Source organism: Taudactylus pleione, unplaced genomic scaffold, assembly GCF_031769625.1.
Source record: "Taudactylus pleione unplaced genomic scaffold, aTauple2 ptg000114l, whole genome shotgun sequence".
Classification (NCBI taxonomy): domain Eukaryota; kingdom Metazoa; phylum Chordata; class Amphibia; order Anura; family Myobatrachidae; genus Taudactylus; species Taudactylus pleione.
In genome coordinates, this window is record NW_028284516.1 from 12356003 (window position 1) to 12376593 (window position 20591).

Below are 20591 nucleotides of genomic sequence, written 5' to 3' on the forward strand. Positions count from 1 at the left end.
TCTTTGTCAGTAGAAGCTATATAAAACATTTTGGTGACTGAAGTTGATCCTTCGATGATGATACTGATAGATGCACCAAATACATTCTGCAACCATGAGTTTAGCCAACTCAGCCTTTTTATTATGACCTCCCTATAAAAATTAAAATAGAACACTTTTGTCATGGATTTAGGGTTCTGTTGGTCCAGTCCAGGATCATGGGGTTTAACTGAGGTGCAAGTGAGATGAGAAGGATGTACAGTATGTAGTTCTTGCTCATGTGGTACACAGGTAGCCCGGCACAATAGAGGCATGGACTAGAAACCAATGACCAGAGTTATGTAGGGATAAGGACCTGGGATTCAGGGGTGTCAGCCTAAAGCCTGCTGGGTGTACTGTAACTTGGCCCATTGACCTCATATAGGCCAGCAAATCCAAGTCCACGCTCCAGGACTCTGGAGACAGTCACGGAACACAGGGCAATATAGTACTGGCATGCAGAACTCATGACAGGAATTGGATTCTTATGTATCCAGATTCCAGGGTTTCTTGCAGAACCAAATAACCTAGGACTGCTCTGACGCAAGACCTGGAACTGGAGCCCAGTTAGGAACTCATGCATTAAAGGACCAGGATTGGAAATATATGCTTACTGAGCACCCCAGCACACCAGCCAGTACCCTACACAGCTAGTGGTGTAACTATAGAGGGTGCAATGGGTGTGCTTGCTGTGGGGCCCAACAGCTTAGGGGGCACGCTGGCACAGCAAGTGAACTCACTGCACCCACAGACTTTTTATTTTTTCCCCACTGTTTACATATACTCGGGTGACCACGGGCAAACGCAGGGTGGCTGGGCGGTGGGGGAGGGGGTAGGAGACTGGACTTTGTGTCACTCACTGACACTGTACGGCTTCCACCTGTTGCGCCACTGCAGTGTGCAGAGCTACTGGTATTGCGAGATGATGACTTCATCATCTCACGAGTCTCTCTTCTTTGTGTCGTGAGCAGGGCCTGGGAGTGGGAGGGTCATAAACATTATGTATATAGTGCAGTATATATAAATATATATATATGTGTGTGTGTGTGTGAGCCCTGTAGATAAGGTATTGTGCGTACATTGCTGACAATGTTATAGTTTCCCCCTCCCGCTACATGGCATTTCACACCAGGGGCATATTAAGAGAGGAGGGGGTCCGTGTTCACTTCCCGCCCGGGTCCCCCTCCTCTCTCCCCAGCTGCCATCTGTGAACTGACAGCAGCAGTAGACCCTGGGCACTAGTGTGTGCCCAAAGTCTACTGCACAGATCACTGGGAAATTGGTGCGGCAGACATTTTCCCGCTGATTTCCTACTGCACACATCCAAACCGCCCGGAAAATGGCTGCACATTTTCGGTAGTGCTACTCCATGGGACATCAGAGAGGTAAGTATAAAATATAAAAAGTATGGGTACAGGGTATGCAGTGTGGACCCCCCATGGACCCAGTGGACCCTGTGTGCACAGTACACCCTGCACCCATTATAAATCTGCCCCTATCTAACACTAGTCCCTCTCATATTGAAATATCTTCCCAAAAACCCAGTCCCCAGTGGCATAACTACCATAAGTGCAAGGGATGGAGCTGCAATGAAGGTAAAAAGGGCAGGGCCACAAGGAGGGCAGCACAGCCACTGCTTTAGACCACCCATCATGCTCAGCTGTTGCACAGGTAGCGCTGGTCACTTCCAGGTGACACTGAGACACTGCCCAGGCATTACCCTACTGAACAAGGCATGACAGAATGATGTCATAGGTCCACGGCGCCTATATATATATATATATATATATATATATATATATATGTGTGTGTATATATACATATAGAAAAAAGGGATTTGCCCTCCAGCACACTGTAGCAAAATCAACAAAAAATACTTAAATCCTACATAATAATAGAGATTCAGAGGTATTAGTTACATACATTTGCAAATATATGAATAAGCGCCAGGCCAATCATCAAGGCTCTTCTATACTGGCATCCCTAACATTAAGGGGTTCACGTCCGAGAAGCAGGGTACCCCAAAAAAATCCAGCCAAGGAGCATCGCCAGGGCACCACACGAAAAGGGGAAAAAAGATGATAGTGAAGTGTGAAGGATAGATGTGTAAAGACAAATCAATAAGTGTTAATGAAATGTGAAAGAATTAAAATGACATAAATAAACAAACAATTAGAAAACTGATAAGAATATTCTATGTGAATTAAGTGGTGATGCCCTGAAAAAGGTCCAGCCAGAACAATATATATATATATATATATATATATATATATATATATATAAAAAATATCATACAAACTCGGCACTCACTCACATGCTTTTCAAACTGCAACTCCTTTGAACTTAGGGAATGTTGGTTACAAAATATTACAATAATTTGTTAAGCTGACCACCGCTTCACGGTCATTCCCATCTGGCCAGTCCCTACACTGATTCTCAGATAAATGAGCTTGATCTGCCACCTTTGGCTCAAGCTTGCATACATTTTAAACATGAAACTGGGTCCTGCCTTAAAGAGACAGGACCACACCCAGGGCTATCAGTTAATAAGCACCTGGAAAAAGAAAAAAAGTTTGTCTTACATTTGAAAAACAGGGTGCCCTAGCAAGTGTGACTATAAAATTTAAATAAACGACAGGCTCAATCCACGGCACTCAACCATCTGGGGTGCCCTTGGCATGTGACCACACCATCTACATAAAAAATATCATACAAACTCGGCACTCACATGCTTTTCAAACTGCAACTCCTTTCAACATAGGGAATGTTGGTTCCAAAATATTACAATAATTTGTTAAGCTGACCACCGCTTCACGGTCATTCCCATCTGGCCAGTCCCTACACTGATTCTCAGATAAATGAGCTTGATCTGCCACCTTTGGCTCAAGCTGCATACATTTTAAACATGAAACTGGGTCCTGCCTTAAAGAGACAGGACCACATCCAGGGCTATCAGTTAATAAGCACCTGGAAAAAGAAAAAAAGTTTGTCTTACATTTGAAAAACAGGGTGCCCTAGCAAGTGTGACCACAAAATTTAAATAAACGATGGTGTGGTCACATGCCAAGGGCACCCCAGATGGTTGAGTGCCGTGGATTGAGCCTGTCGTTTATTTAAATTTTGTGAAAATGGCCGCGCCCAGAGGACTCTAAGAAAATGGCAGCCTGTAATAATGAATGTGATTTTATTGCTATAAGTAAAACTCTACTGCCATCCTCAAGACATTAGTCTAATGGATGCTTAAGCCCCACTAACATAACTAACATTGCAGACACCAAGTATAGGTATTGGCAAATTTGAAAAGACAGAGGTAAAGATCATGTCATGCAGGTAGCGCATGGTGATTGAGATTCCCGTCAATTCGCGATGATGCGGTATTAGCATAATACTGCGATAATATGGAGGTCTCGCGCATGCGCACGGGACTCCAAAATGGCGGCAACGGCTGGTTTCCATTAATTTCGCGATGGTGCTGCATTCACAGATTGCCGCGATAACACGGGACTCCCGCGCATGCGCATGAGACTCCAAAATGGCAGCGACGGCCGGATGTGCCGTACATGGCCTGATAAGTTTATTGCACTAGGTATAAATATTAGGTAAAGACAGTCTGGTAATATCCTCCTGATGAAGTCCAGCTAGACAGATGCTAGCATAAGTGACGTAACAAAATGGGGTTAGGTGTGATATCCATATTCTGGACATCTCTGCTGATTACAGATAAGCACTTTCTGAAAAGTAATTTTATGTATATATGTTCTATGTTAATAAATGTATAAATATACTACACTATGAGTGCATATATTTCCATTATATGTATGTGACCATTGGAAGAAACAGACTACCACATATCCAGAGGGAAGTGGAGGCAAGGGATATATTATTCTTCCAGGACCTATGAATGATGTCCAGGAATGATGATGTTCGTCCATGTAAGATGACGTTTAGCCTCTTTCTGAGTTCCGTTTTTTTGGAGGGAAAAATCCGAACTCAACGTGCAAACTCGAACCTATCCGAGCCTGCACATCCCTAATATATATATATATATACATATATATATATATATTAGTATAGTATATATAGTTGCTACTGTATGACTGCATGTCTCACAGATTTGTTGGATAAGCAATGGCTTGTAACTGCACCACAGTGGAGTGCTGAGGACCTGAGCCTACAGTGCTGGGTATGTTTTTATTTTCATGTGGGGACCAATGTGTTTTTATTTTCATGTGGGATCAAATGTGTTTTTTTTTCACCTTAGTGCCAGTGTGGGGAGGGGCTCTTACAAGATTTTGCTGTAGGTCCTATAAAGTTCTAGTTACGCCCCTGTTCACAGCACAGGGAAACCAATACTTCAGCCGGCAAAATAGTGTAACTGCTAACCTGAATAGAACTGCGGTAAGCCAGCTGGTATACTGCAGAGCATTGGAGGATATGTTGGGACACAAGGTCCCTGTAGTACAGGAGCCAGAACCGGATGCACAGAAGCAGGCCCCCGGCGATGTTCCCAGCAGAAGTTGGTAATAGCCTACAGATGTAATAGTAGAAGTGGGGACACTGTAGATGAGTAAATACAGTGGCACCTGGATGCAGAAGCAGATGGAGTATGCCACCTGATGAACGCTGGTACTGGAGTCCCATGGGAGACAAAGATAACAAGTCCACTTGGGACACAGGAAATAGGAGACAGTAGATACTGAGTCCTTGAGCCTAGCACAATCCCTGGAGCAATTAAGTTGTTCTAGCAATGGTTCAGCTCCAGGTGCTGGTTTAAATAGGGAGTGGTCCAGAGTCATTGGTCTAATAGACCAGGAGAGCACTCAGGTGAATCATCTGATGACTTGTTTAATCTTGGGAAATCTCAGAGGTGTATGTATTGCATGTTATGTTCATCATGCCAATGTGTAAAACATAAAAAAAACCTTTGTGATTCATTTTAAAATTACAGAAACTGTGATCTGAAATGATGCTTCTCCTGAAGTATAATAACCGGTATTCTGTCAGAGTAATGCACTTTGTTTGACAGAGGAGAAACAGCCTGACATGACTTGCAGACATTTGACATTTATTACAAGGTTTAAGAAAAGGAAGAAGTCTGTCCTTCTTTCCTTTTTTGTTTTTAAAACAATACTGATCCACATACAAATTATAGCAGAAAAAACACAGCATACACTTTTTATTGAAGTCTCTCTCTCTCTCTCTCTCTCACATATATATATATATATATATATATATATATATATATATATATATAATTAGGGTGGTCCAAAAAATAAAACATTCAAATTGTCTTTCTCCACAAGGCTATTTTTATATCTTAGTACATCAGTGGGTAGTACATCAAAACTTTTTCCAAACAAACAATATTTAGGTGTTGCCTTATATTGAACATTTCTAGACTTATATCTGCATCCTCATATAGTTGAATAAGTCGCGATAAATTGGGTAGCTGTGGACGTTTCAGATTTTTTACCATTTTTTCTGTGGTTGTCAACAAAAAATGTTAAAGCTACCAGGTGTTCAGAAAGAAACTAGAGGTGTCTGGTAAAAGCAATGTAAGCTTTCTTACCAATTGTTACATCAGGGTACATTTTTAGGAGACTTAAGAGCTCGATGTCATTATATGGTGCTCTACTTCCCAATGGAGCTTAATTCCAATATTTTACGTAAACCAGGCTTGCAAACAAAGCCAAATTCACCATGTTGTTTGCCTCTCTATGGGGTAAATTTACTAAAAATCGAGTTTGGGTGAGTTTGCAAACTCTAGAGAGTTTGTGCTTTTTTTCCCCACTCGCAAATTTACTAATGTAAAACTCGGGAGAGAAATCTCCTTTGCTATGGTAAAATACTGGAGAGTTAGCAAACCCTCTTCAATTAGCCACTTAGCAGCTTCTCATTGGCTGGCGGCCTTGAGCCCCGTGATTGGCAGGCGGCCATAAGCCCCGCGATTGGCTGGTGGCCACGATCCTCATGATTGTTTGACAGCCGCCCAGTGCGTGGTGCTTACAGTGCAGCCGGGACCTGATACTTTGTCCTGGCTACATTCCAGCTCCTCTTCTGCCGCCGATCGAGATGTGTCCCCTGCGGGACACATCTCTACACATTGCTGCAGCTGTTCCAGCGCTGGGATACCATACTGGATCCCAGTGCTTGTACATTCTCTTCTGCATCTAAAATGAAGTGGGGCCGGGAAGTGGTGGTATGTCATACCAGTAGCACACACTCAATATAAAAAGGAGTGCTAGGCACATATCATATTGCAGTATCAAACCAAAAAGAACCAGCACACCCTTGTCTGAAAAAAGTTTGTATTTATCCACCATAATAGCAAAAAAGTGAACATTGCATCCAAATGTAAAATGCATATTCAAGAAAAATGTCAAGGCATGGAGGGACTTCGAAATAATCAGTGCACAGAGCAACATAGCAGAAATATCATAGCAGCAAAATTAATCCAATACTCATCATAAATCGTAATCCAATGTTACGTGACCATCAGCAATTTCAGTGCTAAAGCAGCATGTTCATCGTGAGCATGATGATCTTGTCAACCTCTATACAAATATCCCACATGGCAAAGGGATGGAGGCAGCATGGAGATTGCTGAAGAACAGCCCTAAATATGATGGACCAAACTTGCCTTTTTTCTGAAGCTACTTGAGCTCACGCTCAAGAAAAACTATTTCTTGTATGATTGTAAAAGGTATATACAATTGCAGGGTTGTGCAATGGGATCATGCTTAGAGCCTGCATTTGTGAACTCATAAATATTGGACATCTAAAGAGATTTATTTTTTCCAATTCTACTATAGCAAACAGTATCTTGTTTTTTTGTGAGGTACATAGATGACATATTTTTGATCTGGGGGTACCCATGAGGAGTTTGTTAACAAATTTCTTATGTTAACAGTAAAAAGGAGTCCATTAAGTTCACTTTCCAAATAAGTGAGATATCCATTAAATATTTGGATGTGCAGGTCTCCCTGGAGGTCAAAATGTTTCATACTAACATCTATCAAAAGCCTACAAGTAGGAATAATATCCTGTATGCTACCAGTCAACACCCACTGTCAACTAGACATGGGTTGCCATAATATCAGTTTCTTAGGGCCCACAGAATCCCAGAAAATATTAAACATGCTACACAGCAAATCAACAACAAGATTGGGACATTTTTAAGGATATAATTATGAAGAACTGATTAAAGCTAATGAGAGATATTCAGGTAGATGTAAACAAATATGGTAAATCTTAACGTGGACGAGTAAGTTGTTATTTGCTACATTCATTGTTCTTGTGGTAATTTTATGTGGGGAAGACCACAAGGTAGTTTAAGGAGAGAATAACCATCGTTAGTTCTGCCAATAGATTGGCATTGGAGGGTAGGGTGCAGGATCAGCCTGTAGCACAACATTTTCAAATCTTTAAGCACAAGTTAGCCGTTCTCCACTGCACAATTATAGCCTATGTCCTCAAATCCATCAGAGTTGGAGATACTACTGTAGGTCATATATTGCTTAGATTAGAGATTAGAAGGATTCATCATCCCAATATGATTTCTCCTGGTGGCTTGAAAGAACATTTGAGCCTTAATGGCTTTCTGTAATACCAGGGCTTCTGTACAGATGCGTCCTGCTACATCTTTGCCACCGATGCAACCAAGGTGCTCACGCATCGCGGGCATGCGACTTGCCACGTACACATAACATACCATATGCCAGGCCATGGCAGAGTTCACACCATGCAATCCTGTGGATTGCGGGAGTGAACAAGATGCATGCACCCATTTGCATGCATAGTGCGGCAAGTCGCAGCAGTAGCAGGACACATCTGTATATTAAGTATTTGTTGTGTATATGATGGTCCTTTAAATAGTACTTTTACCCTGTGATGGTACATCTTTGAATCATTTCTATAAACCTTACTGGTACTCATAAAGTGTGTTCATTAGAGTACTAATTATTAATAACAGTGTAATTCTAATCTCATATCTCCATTATTGTAAATGTTTTACTGAGCATGATATTGTATATAGATCGCTCATTATTACCGCTGTCTGTAGCCAAGTGGTGCTGCTCTGATCTGGTTCTATGTTGTGTATTTGTTATCACATTGCCTGGCAACTGAAGGGTATACTGGGAGTGTCAGGGCACATGCTTTGTTGACTGGTAATGTCATTCAGGTCCTGACATGCTCCTAAGCATTCTGTGTACATGGATGAACACTACTATAAAGGTAAGATCATGTTTTGTACATAAAGTCCTGAAGAAAGTTTGTAAATAAACTGAAATGTTGACTAGAAAGAGAGCGATTGTGTCTGCTTCTTCTTCCTGAGAGTTCCACCACTACCATACTGCTTCACCCATTTGGAGGGCACCAAGGCACTGACATGATGTACATGGATTTGTCTTGAATATGGTACATGAGTTGTACTGGGGCGTCAACCTTGTGAAATATTGGAGTTATTATGTGACCAAGCTTTGACCATATTTGGGTGGATATCAATCTGCATTAAATATCATTCATGTGCAAAATTGGTGAGTGGTCTCTTGATAATTAATTATATGGATATCCTTCACAGATACATTTGCATACATACTTTGGAGGATAACTGCATGGAAGAAAGTGTAAATGGGAGCTATGTGAGCCCCAGGCTCCTGGCTTCTGTCTGGTGGATATAAATTAATTGAAAACCTTGATTGTCAGAGCAGCTGATTTAAGGTTTGTGAGATGCTAGTCTCACTGCCTGGGGAATAGACAGCATGCCTGTTGAGAGACACTGTGATTACTGGCTGTAACTACTGTGCTAATATGGATGTTTTGTGAAAGGGGCGATAGGTCCTTTCACCGTGGGAGAGGGAATCATTTTGTTTAGTTAGAGTTGGTTGGGTTAGGCCCTGGACTGGTGTACTATTTGGCTGCTGTATGAAAGTGCACTCATCTAATCCAAGAGATGGCATCCTTACCCTGATCTTGCCACTATATAAATAACAATACATAACATTTATTTACAAAAGGGCCTGAAGCATTGTGTTATAACGATCTAATAAACAAGAATTGCTTAAGTATCTGCAATCTGGGGGTGTCATCCTATTTTTGTTCCTGAAAAATTTTCTTCTTGACAATGACTAAGGGCCTGATTCATCATGGACTGCAGATTGGCCGCTGGTGCATATGCACCGCAGTGCGCATGCGTGAGTTAGTATTTTGATCACCTACGCAGATACAAAGTAATAGCAGACCGAGGGACGGGACACATCATCATGGTGACAGGGGAGTGGTCAGAGAAATGCAGGCGTGCCTGTCCATTTGAACATCAATGCATGGGCATGCATAAATTAACCACTGCGACAGCATACGCAGCCTGAGTACTCACTGTGTGCGACGAGGTTAGCAATTTCTGAGTAAGGTCAGACCTGTAGTAATTGTGCGTGAGGGGGCGATGCTAGGTATTACGGGTGTGATATAGTGGCTGGCTTTGCGACTGCATTCATTAGTATATTTTCGCAGCAGACCTGCGTGCGTAATTGCAGATGCAATCGCAATAGCGATCCGTAGTGAATGAGGCACTAAGGCCCTGATTCAGAGCCGGATGCTCTGACAGAGCGCTCGCTCTGAATCAGGGCTCTCCCTCTGAATTTAAGAGCAGCCTCCTGGCCGCTCGCATAGCTGTGGGTGATCACCCACAGCTATAGCGAGCAGCCAAAATGATGGTCACGATGGTCAAGACCATCACAACCATCGGGCTTGCGACGAGACCCTTGTGGTAGGGTCTCGTCTGCCGCAAGCCCTGGAGTGCTTTTGGCTCTATCAGAGCCAAAAGCACTCCCACTGACATCACTAGTGATGTCAGTGGGGCCGGCCCCAGATGGTAGGCAGCCACGGCCCTGGCACGCCCACCAAAGGGGGCGTGCTGTCAATCACCATCGACAGCACGCCCCCTTTGGTGCGAGACCCATAGCGACGGCTTGGCCGTCATTATTCAGGTCTCGGGCATGCGCACGACGGAGCCGGCTCCGTCGTGCACATGCGCACTTGGCCAACATCGACCCGCTTGCTAGCGCTCAGCGCTCGCGAGCTGGTCTGAATCAGGCCCTAAGTTCCTACATCTATCTATCTATCTATCTAGAAAATATACATTTCATTAAGGTCTTGTGAATCTTTGAACAGATTTTTTTTTAAACCAAATTCATTTCAATCCATCTCTTTTAGTTCATATCTATATTTGCCAAGTGCGGCTTGGTGTCCACTGCATAATTATTTTATTTCAGTTTGAGAACCCTGTACAATTCTTTGGTCTATGAGACAATTTTCCACCTCATAACATAGGTTATATGGCATGTAAGCCTGTAACTGATTACATTTGACTTGTCATTTATTGAGGTCTACATAAGGCCATGAACAGCAATTATGTTACTATATGGAGCATGCAATTACAGTTAAGATAAAAAGTTTGAGATTGTCTAAAACATTTTTACTAAATCTCTTTAATATATAGTCCTAGTTCAATTAAAACCAAGCATTTAGATAGCAATTATGACTTTGTTTGACCAGGAACAACTGTAATTGGATGTCACACAGCAATTGGTCATCTATGACATATACAGATTAGCTCCTAGGTCTGCAGTTATTGCACACAGCATTCTACCGACCATGTTTTGTTAGAGGGAATTGCATCATTACACTAAGACACATTATCAGATATACAGATGTATCCTCTTACACTACTGCTGCAGTCACATCTAACAGCCCTTCTTGTCATGCCAGGTCCTTGTGTGACGGCGTCTTTTTTCACCCTGTGCATTTTTTTCAGTCCTGTGCGCCTTAGTTGCAAACAGATGCAACACACTGCTTCAGGAGACTGCACTGATTCAATTGATATGCGACACTTGTATATCTGTGTGTGACTGAATGTGATTCTGTATAGAAAGTGCTACGATTCAGCGTCTGTTGCTCTTTTCATACCAATACCGTTGTGCTTCGTAAACAGACTCAGTCGCACATAGATATACAAGTGTCTCATGTCATATTAATCAGTGCAGTCTCCTGAAGGGGTTTATCATATACGTACGAATTTGCGAAGTCTCTGGCGTCTCAGTTCTGACAGCCATTTCATTGGTTACTAAGAAGGTCGAAGTGTAATCGAAGGTTGGTCTTTGTACTCAAGTTGTGGATTTGAGAAGCCGCAGGTGGGCGTCTCAATATTAGTCCCGCTGGCTGTGACATTTGCATATTTTCAGCCGCTGCGTACAAAGATGCATCAGTAGTTCCATTTGCGTCCATCATCTGAATCAGTCCCTTAGTCTCAAATACAAAATTTCAAACTCACACACAGTTTTTAGAAATGGAGATGTTGCCCATAGCAACCAATCAGATTCTACTAAACATTTAACTAACACCTTCTAAAATATGATAGCTAGAATCTGATTGGTTTCTATGGGCAACATCACCGCTTCTAAAAACTCACACTTTAGTAAATATACCCTACAGAGTTGTATTGAAATCTATTCCTGGGTGGTGATTAGGTGACGGCAGGGAGGTGGCTATTCAAAAGCTTGGAGATGGTCCGTCATAAGGGTGTGTTATGGGAGCATTGCAGGCGTGTTGCTGGAGTGTTTGTGAACACAGATGCTTAATTGCTCTCATTGGCCATTCTCGGACTGAAAATCTGCACCTACAATAGGACTGGTGCAAGTTTCGATGGTGTGACCAATGATGGCATTACATCTCAGTCCTTACACATGTAGGCGCAAGGATGTACAGCAGGGAAGGGCTTATAGAGGTAATTTCATAAAGACGCAGACGTGCGACCGGCAAAATACGCAGACATGGGCGCCATATGACTCAGAATCTGCACCTTAGGGGTCTATACACTAAGCCTTGGGGAGAGATAAAGTGGACGGAGGTAAAGTACCAATCAAACTGTCATTTTTCAAACACAGAGTCTGATTCAGACCCACTCGCGAGCGCTATGCGCTCGCAAGCAGGTCGATGTTGGCCCAGTGCACATGCGCACAACAGCGCTGGCTTCGTCGTGCGCATGCGCAAGACCCGGATAGCGATGGGCAAACCGTCGCTTCGGGTCTCGTACCAAAGGAGGCGTGCTGTCGATGTTGAGTGACAGTATGCCCCCTTTGGTGGGCAGGCCGGGGGCGTGGCTTCCCAGATGGAGGCGTTCCCATGGGAACGCCTACTGTCTGGGGCCGGCCCCACTGACATCACAAGTGATATCAGTGGGAGTGCTTTCGGCTCTGGTAGAGCCGAAAGCACTCTAAGGCTTGCGGCAACGAGACCCTACCACAAGGGTCTTGTCGCAAGCCCGATGGTCGCAATGGTCTTGACCATCGCGACCATCTTCCTGGCCGCTCGCTATAGCTGTGGGTGGTCACCCACAGCTATGCGAGCTGCCAGGAGGCTGCTCTGAAAAACAAGAAGGACGGCCCTGATTCAGAGCGAGTGCTCTGTCACAACGTCCGGCTCTGAATCAGGGCCACAGTCTGTAAAGTGGAAGTTAGGAGCTGACTGATTGGTACTTTATCTCTCTCCACTTTATCTCTCTCCAAGGCTTAGCACATCTACCCCTATGCTTGGAATGTGGACTTAAGACACTTGGGGGAAAATGTATCAAACCTTCTAAAGAGTGGAGAGTGGGCAAGTCGAGAGGTTTCCCATAGCAACCAATCAGCTTCTAGCTAGCATTTATCAAGTACCAGAGGTGTGAACATAGAAGACAATGAAAGGCGGTCGCCTCCGGGCTCTGAAGGTGGCACACTGAACATCTCCCTTGTTCCAGGTACTGCTTTATGCTCCCCAGAGCAGAAATAAGCAGGGAGCTCAGAGGGCATGTGCTGTGTTCCACCCTCTCCCAGGGCCCCTACCCTGGAGTCCGGTCTCTTGGAATGGATCTCCAGCAAGGAAACAACTCGAACATACATAAAAAGGTGCGGCAGATCCTGGAATGCATGGCTCCTCCCTCCTTTGTTGGTTCTTCCCCCTAACACACGTGGGACTTGCTTCCTCTGCTTTTGTTGTGGGAGCAGGAAATAGCAAGAATGGTAGACCATGATCAGCTACCAGTAGTATTTGTATGCTGGGGTTTTGGTCATTAATTGGTGGAGGAGTGTGCATCTGGGTGCTGCTGCTGGGCTTTTGGCATGGCAGTGAATTCAGGGAGGGAGATTTAGTGTTGGTGTTAGTAGTGAATGCAGTGGGGTGTCTGGGTGTTGCTGGGGTGTTGTCAGTGAATGCAGGGGAGGAGAGTGTGTGTCTGGATGCTGCTGGAGTGTTGGAAGTAAATGTGGAGAGGAGACAGGGGATGAAAATGTGTCTGGATCAGAGGTTCCCAACCACAGTCCTCAAGGCACATTAACAGTACAGGTTTTAAGGATAGCCATACTTGAGCACAGGTGACCTAATTAGTATCTCAGTTCTTTTGATTCAACCATCTGTGCTTTAGCATGGATATCACTAAAACCAGGACTGTTAGTGTGCCTTGATAACCGAGGTTGGGAATCACTGGTCTGGATACTGCTGGGATGTTGGAATGCAGAGGAAGGAGAGTGTGTGACTGGGTGCTGCAGGAGTGTTGGTAGAGTATGTGGTTTAGGAGGAGTGTGTGTGAGTGCTGCTGGAACTGTGATGTTGGTTGTGAATGCGAGCTGATGGGGGCACCAACAACTATATCACCTACGGGCTCCTGTTATGAACTTATGCCACTGTTATGAACATTCTGTAAAATAATACTGTAGGTCAGAGGTTCCCAAACGTGGTCCTCAAGGCTCCCCAACAGTTCAGGTTTTAGAGATAGCCATAGTTGAGCACAGATGGTTAAATCAAATTGACTGAGGTACTAACTAAAGCTGGCCACACATCTAAAGATTATCTGTCCAACCAGCCAACTAGTTGATTGGTTGGAATGAAAATCTGGTAAGATATGAAAGCAAATGACAATCAGCAATTCGCTCCCATATGACATAAAATGGACAAAAACTGTTGTTTGAGCAAATTGTTTAGATCAAACATTTAACAAACTTGTCTAACAACCTTGTTCATCTGTTTTCTGGCATTTAGGAGCAAATTGCTGATCATCATTTACTCCCATACTTTACCAGATTTTCATTCAAACCAATCAACTAGTTGGCTGGTTGGACAGATAATCTTTAGATGTGTGGCCAGCTTAAGTCACCTGTGCTCAACGATGGATATCTCTAAAACCTGAGCAGTTGGGGAGCCTTGAGGACCGTGTTTGGGAACCTCTTCTATAGGTAGAAGCTGATTCTTTGCTATGGGGAACTTCACTTATCCACTAGTTTGATACATCTCCCCCTTGGTTCAATACAGATACATATGACAAGCATATTTCACAGAGTTGTACAGTAAGGATGGTTGAGGATTGGGTGATTACACTTAAATTGAAGTAATCAGAGCTAGTGCATTTATGTAAATATTCATGTGTTTTCTTTAAAGGACCAATTAACTTTAAAATACTGCATTTGTAAATGAGTGGTTGAGATCTTCTGAACTGTGAGACAGAATAACTTGTGCATTTGCCATATACTGGAATCAAAGGGATCAGATAATATTGAACCATACAGTGGGCCAAATGTAATAGGGTGATAGTTTAGAAAATGTGAGAGTTTAGCAGTATACGCTCAAATTAGTCGAGTTTTATCTTCAAAATGGGAAAACATCTGGATGAGAAGTTAAATATTGAGAGCTTTTTGAGTTTAAAGACATGCAAGTTTGCATGTTCTAAGACTCTATTACATTGGCTGAGTTTAAAAAGTGTGAGAGTTTACCACTAAACTTTCACATTTTCTAAACTCTGACCCTATTACATTTGGCCTATAATCTTATTCACATTTTCTCAGCTCTTGGGCTCAATATGACCTCTAATTCCAAATAGAATGGGCTCATATTGCCCTACATACAAATCCAAGATCTTCCCAAGAGATGTGATATTAAAATATAGTCAAATTATTTTTATTTTTTATTTTTCTAGTAAAAGACAAACCAACAATGACATATAGAAATGAACCCAATATTCAATTTGAAGGCTCTAAGAGGGGAATTCAATTGTTTTTCTCGCACCTGCAACTACTGTAGATGGTGCCCATTGGCAACAATTCAAGTGTTCTGCTGTTTGGGCACCCATAGTTGTGGCTGCACACATTTTTGTTGCTGCCTCCTGAGGTGGCGAGCAGAAATGTGAGATAAATACATGGTTTGGTCACCAAAATGGTAGTTTGGGCACCATAACATTGACTTTAGATGAGTTTAGGGCATGTTAAATGTAAAGGGTGCCCAATCAGAGCAACAATGGAGTTGCTCTGATGGGTGTCACAAAAAACAATTGAATTTCCCCTTCGCATCATATATTCCAGGGCATGGCCCCAATAACTATTGCAAAATACCATTACTTAAAGGATATGTTTTGCATTCTCTATAATATGGGTAAAATACAAATGGGCACGCCCATTCAAACTTATGGTAGATATTGATAACAAGCAATAAGTAATACAGATTTGCCCAGCTAGTTTGTTGCTCATAGCACGCCATTCAGGCATGTGTGTCGCACCATGGAACATTACGTGATGGCTGTACTTTGACATACCGTGGTATTATTCAGCGAAAGATACGCTACGGCATGTAATACAGTGCTTAACCGTTGGGTGGCAAGTGCTCCACTGTTGTAATGTGTACTGAATACCATACTGTTAAATTGGATGGATATTACATTCACGCACAGTATTTGCATGTTCGCACAACCAATTTTATTAATGTCACATAAGCTCTTAGAACGGGATGCAAATCAGTACACATACCGTACATAACTGTACAGTAGTGTAGTTGCCATGATGTTATGATGGTATAACTGATACTGGGATGAATTGTTCTCTAATTGTGGGGTACTGTGTATATATGTACTAGTAGAAAATTTTGAAAGGAAGAAATTTTTTTATTATTAAAAACAGCAGCGGGTGGGTGGAGTGCACAAGGATGAGCCTGCTATGTGCGGTTCTTGATATAGCTGGCGTGTGGGCTAGAGGTTAGGTGATCACCTTGCTACGGTGCTTGTCCCGGGTTCGAGCCCTGGAAAATAATATTTTTTTTTTGGCACTGTTGGCCGCTGTCCCAGACTTAGACATCTCTGTTTTAGAAACTGATTGTGCATTTTAAAATGCACGCTTGTGGCACTGTCGGCACATCAGTGCTGTGGTGGCTCCGGGGGTTGCAATGGGATCTCTGGTGCATGCCCAGTGTAGCCACTCCATATGCCAGTCTCGCTATGCTGTGGCGTATGGAGGATCATAGTACTATGCATGCCCAGTGGGTCGGGAGTCACACGCAATGAAAGTGGGGTCTCTGTATTAAAAACTGACAGTGCATTTTAAGAAGAACACTTGTGGCACTGTCGGCGCTGTCCCAGACTTGGACACTATAGTGATTTCATGGCTTTAGAAATTAGTAGTGGTCTCTGTTTAAAAGTGAGGTCTCTGTATTACAAACTGACTGTGTGGTTGAAGTCAATGTCGGCATTGTTGGCACTCTATAAGCCATTCGGCATAGTGCGACTGGCATATAGAGTGAATCCACTGGGCATGCGCCTGTGATCCCATTGCAACCACCAGAGCTGGCAGCCACCACAGCACTGACGTGCCGACAGTGCCGCAAGTGTGCAGATTAAAACACAGTCAGTTTGTAATACAGAGACCCCTCTTTCAAACAGCCCTCTACTAGTTTCTAAAGTCATGACATCGCTATGGTATCTAAGTCTGGGATGCACTGTGTGTGACTCCTGACCCACTGGGCTTGCACAGTAGTATGAGCCTCCCATAAGCCACAGCATAGCTTGACTAGCAGGGTGCTACATGGTGTATGCAGCGCCGCACACCACTTTCTTGTGCACAAATCAGTATAGTGGCATAAAGTAGCATAGAAATACCAGGTGGTGGGAAGTTGTGGATAATGTATTGAGTTCAGTAAGGGTTGGATAACAATAATGAACTTCAATAGCTTGGTCTTTATGCAATGCTGGGAGTGCATGTTTTTGATCAACACAGATATCTGTATAAATTAAAGAACTCACACACCACCAAGTGATTTCTGTTTAATCCTGTAGTGAAGATTAAAGAAAAAAATATATTTCCCAGGTCTTGAATCCCCGGGAGAAGCACTGTAGCAAGGCAAACTCCTAACCTCTAGCCCACATGCCAGCCTTGTCAAGAGCTTCACCTGTCAAGTATGTGATGTGTCATCTGCGAATTACAGCAGGCAAGGTGTACTATCCGCCTCCATATGCCAGAGCATAGCACAACTCGAATATGGAGCGGCTCCACTGGGCATGCGCCAATCCTATTGCAACCCCCAGAGCTGGCAGCAACCTCAGCGCCAACATGCCGATAGTGCCGCAAGTGTGCAGATTAAAACCCCACTTTCAAACAGATCATTGCTAGATTCTAAAGTCATGAAATCACTATAGTGTTTAAATCTGAGACAGCGCCGGCAGTGCCGACATTGATGCAAGTGTGTCAGTTTGTCATATAGAGACCCCTCTTTCAAACAGAGGCGTTCATTCAGACCCACTCGCAAGCGGCTGTCCGCTCGCAAGTGGGTCGATGGTCCCCACTGCGCATGCACACAACGGAGGGAGCTCCATCGTGCGCATGCGCGAGACCCGACGAGCGAAGAACTTTCCTTCGCTCGGAGTGTCTCATCAAAGGGGGCGTGCTGTCGATGTTGACTGACAGCACGCCCCCTTTGGTGGGCGTGCCGGGGGCATGCCTGCCAGTTAGGCGTTCCCAAGGGAACACCTACCATCTGAAGGAAGCCGGCCCCACTGACATCACTAGTGATGTCAGTGGGAGTGATTTTGGCTCTCATAGAGCCAAAATCACTCCTGGCCTTGCGGTTGAAAAACTGAACCGCAAGACCATCGCGACCATCATCCTGCACGCTCGTATATGCTGTGGGTGGTGACCCACAGCTATACGAGTGTCCAGGAGGATGCTCCATATTAATGGAGGTGGGCCCTGATTCAGAGCATCAGGCTCTGAATCAGGGCAAGAGCCCGCTACTAGTTCCAAAATTCATGAAATCACATAGTCTGGGACAGCACCAACAGTGCTGTGTGCAGCTTCAAATGCACAGTCAGTGTGTAATACAGTGCTGTGTGTGCATGTGAAATATTTTTGTAAAAAAGTACAGGACTCACACACTTAATGTAATGTTATAAAACTTTATTAGACATTCTTCTACAGTTCTGATTCCATGAGGAAAATGCTGTACTATAGTGTACCAAATCACTGCTTCTGTCAGTCAATCATCGGGCGGTGATACAGAAAATGCATTGGAAATCTGATGCATGCGCTGTGTAGTTTTGGAAAAGTGACACCTGGTGGACAAAAAGTTGTTTTACACGTTGTAACTTTTTTCCATTGCTACGCTGTGTTCTGTTACGAAACACTCTGTGTGGCGTGACTCAAGGCGCGAGATGCATGGCGCGCTACATGGCATATGGAGCAACAAACTAGCTGGGCCCATCTGTATGTTACCCCAGAGTGTGAAGATCTCCTCCACACACTCAATTGCACAAGATAAGATTGTCCACTTTCACTTTGGATTATTGCATTATGTATCAAACTTCTGACAACCAGCCACAATCTAACCCAAACATCAAACGTGTCCAATTCAAAATCTCGCTTTCTTAGATAATATAGTGCTAACCCTTGACAACCTATGAATCTCCATTCCATACTAATGTCAAGTATTGTAAATACAAGGTACAGTAACATATCAGGATATAAAGTTGGTAACTCTACATCAGATGCCCTAGTATTCTTTCTTCCTGCCCACTCAAAATCTTCTAGCAATTAACTTTCAATTTCTCAGGAGACCCAAAGCTATCCAATCCTTTTACATCACTACAACCACTTTTTGCTATTTAATTGTGTACCATTAATTAAATACACATTATATTACTTAATACCATGAGCCATGAACCTCTTTATTTCAGTTTAACTATATCGCTTTTATAGTATACTCACTAATGCTGTCTCACAGTTGTCCCAAACTCCGCTGTGAGGCACAGACCCTCCTCTTGTTTCAACTCTGCACTCTTCCAATTATAATGTGAGCTCTCACAAGAACCGGACCCCTCCCACCCTTTGTTTTCATGTCTGCATTTTATTTGTATCTCGAAGGCCACTGTTTCATGCAAAGATGTGTCCTCACCCAGCCTCAATACGCCATGTGCAAGACTCCAGGTGCATGTGAGCCATACAGTTGTGTAAGTAGTCAGTTTTTCTTTAAATTTGCATCTTATTTGCACCGCAGAAGCAGCCAAACACCACTCAATCTGTACCAGAAGAACCAGGCTGTGGCTTTAACTTTTAAATATGTACAAAGTTGCAGATGAAGCACAATAGAACTTGACGTAAAAAAAAAAGCCACGGCCGTTTATACAGATTCAGACTCATTTGTAAACAGGTATACAGGTGTCGCATATCAAATTAATCAGTGCAGTCTCATCAAGCGGTTTTGTCGGATTGCGACTAAGGGCCGTATTCAACTAGATGTGAAAAGACGTTTTCAGCGAAAAAGTATCACGGATGACGTCATTTCGCCAGGCGGAAAGTTACTGCAGCATTCAATTCCAAATAGTTTTCACGAACGTGAAAATGCAATGCAATATAATAGGTGAAAAAGATTCGCCTATGAATAGGTGGTAAAAAAAAGTGCAGAATTGTGGTTTTGGGGTGCAAACGTTAGGAAATCACTCAGCACCCTTGGAACAGCCCCCCAAAGCATAACTGCGTAAAAAAAAACTAAAAAAAAATGAAGAACACCCCACAAAAATTACTTTGAAAACGGGGGAGAATAAGTTGGGGTACGAACTTAAAAACTAGCAAAATAAACTTTTGGAGGGTCTGCAAGTATGGGGGAGGCGTTTTTTTGATTGCAGGTGCTTGCTGAAGGTGCGTTTTTAAAACTTCACTTTTGCGAATTTTAAATATGATTGCACCCATTTTCATGTACCCCAAATTTGCTGGGACTAGTTATTTTCTAAGAAAAAAATCCTGCTAAATGCTATTATTCACCACTTGTGCAAAGACGCTAATTAGCAGCTATTGATGGCATTTAAGTACCCCAAATAGCTTCAGTAGGGCTACTCAGGGGCATCTACATTGATCCCCAATGTTAGTGCATCTTTTGGGGGGTGCCAGGCTGATTTCCCCAAATCTGACAGCACTTTTGTCTGTTTGCGTTTCGCCGGGTCCCGTTTTCCTGTCCATTGGGATTGAATATGGCGAATAGCGGGGCGCGCCCTATAAGTTTTCCCGTCCAAAACACGCAATGCAGGCCGAAACTAGATTCCGCCGTCAGTGGCGAAATTATTGTGGCTAACTGAATACGGCCCTAAGATGCACATTCTAATGAAAAAGATGCAAAAAAGATGCTTGGTGCAAGCCCAGCAGCATGGGACCTGGTGTGCCGAGAAGAGCAGATTGCAACAACTGCAGCAGTACTGTATGTGGACACATCTGTATGTTCTGTTCTTCACTATTGTCCAG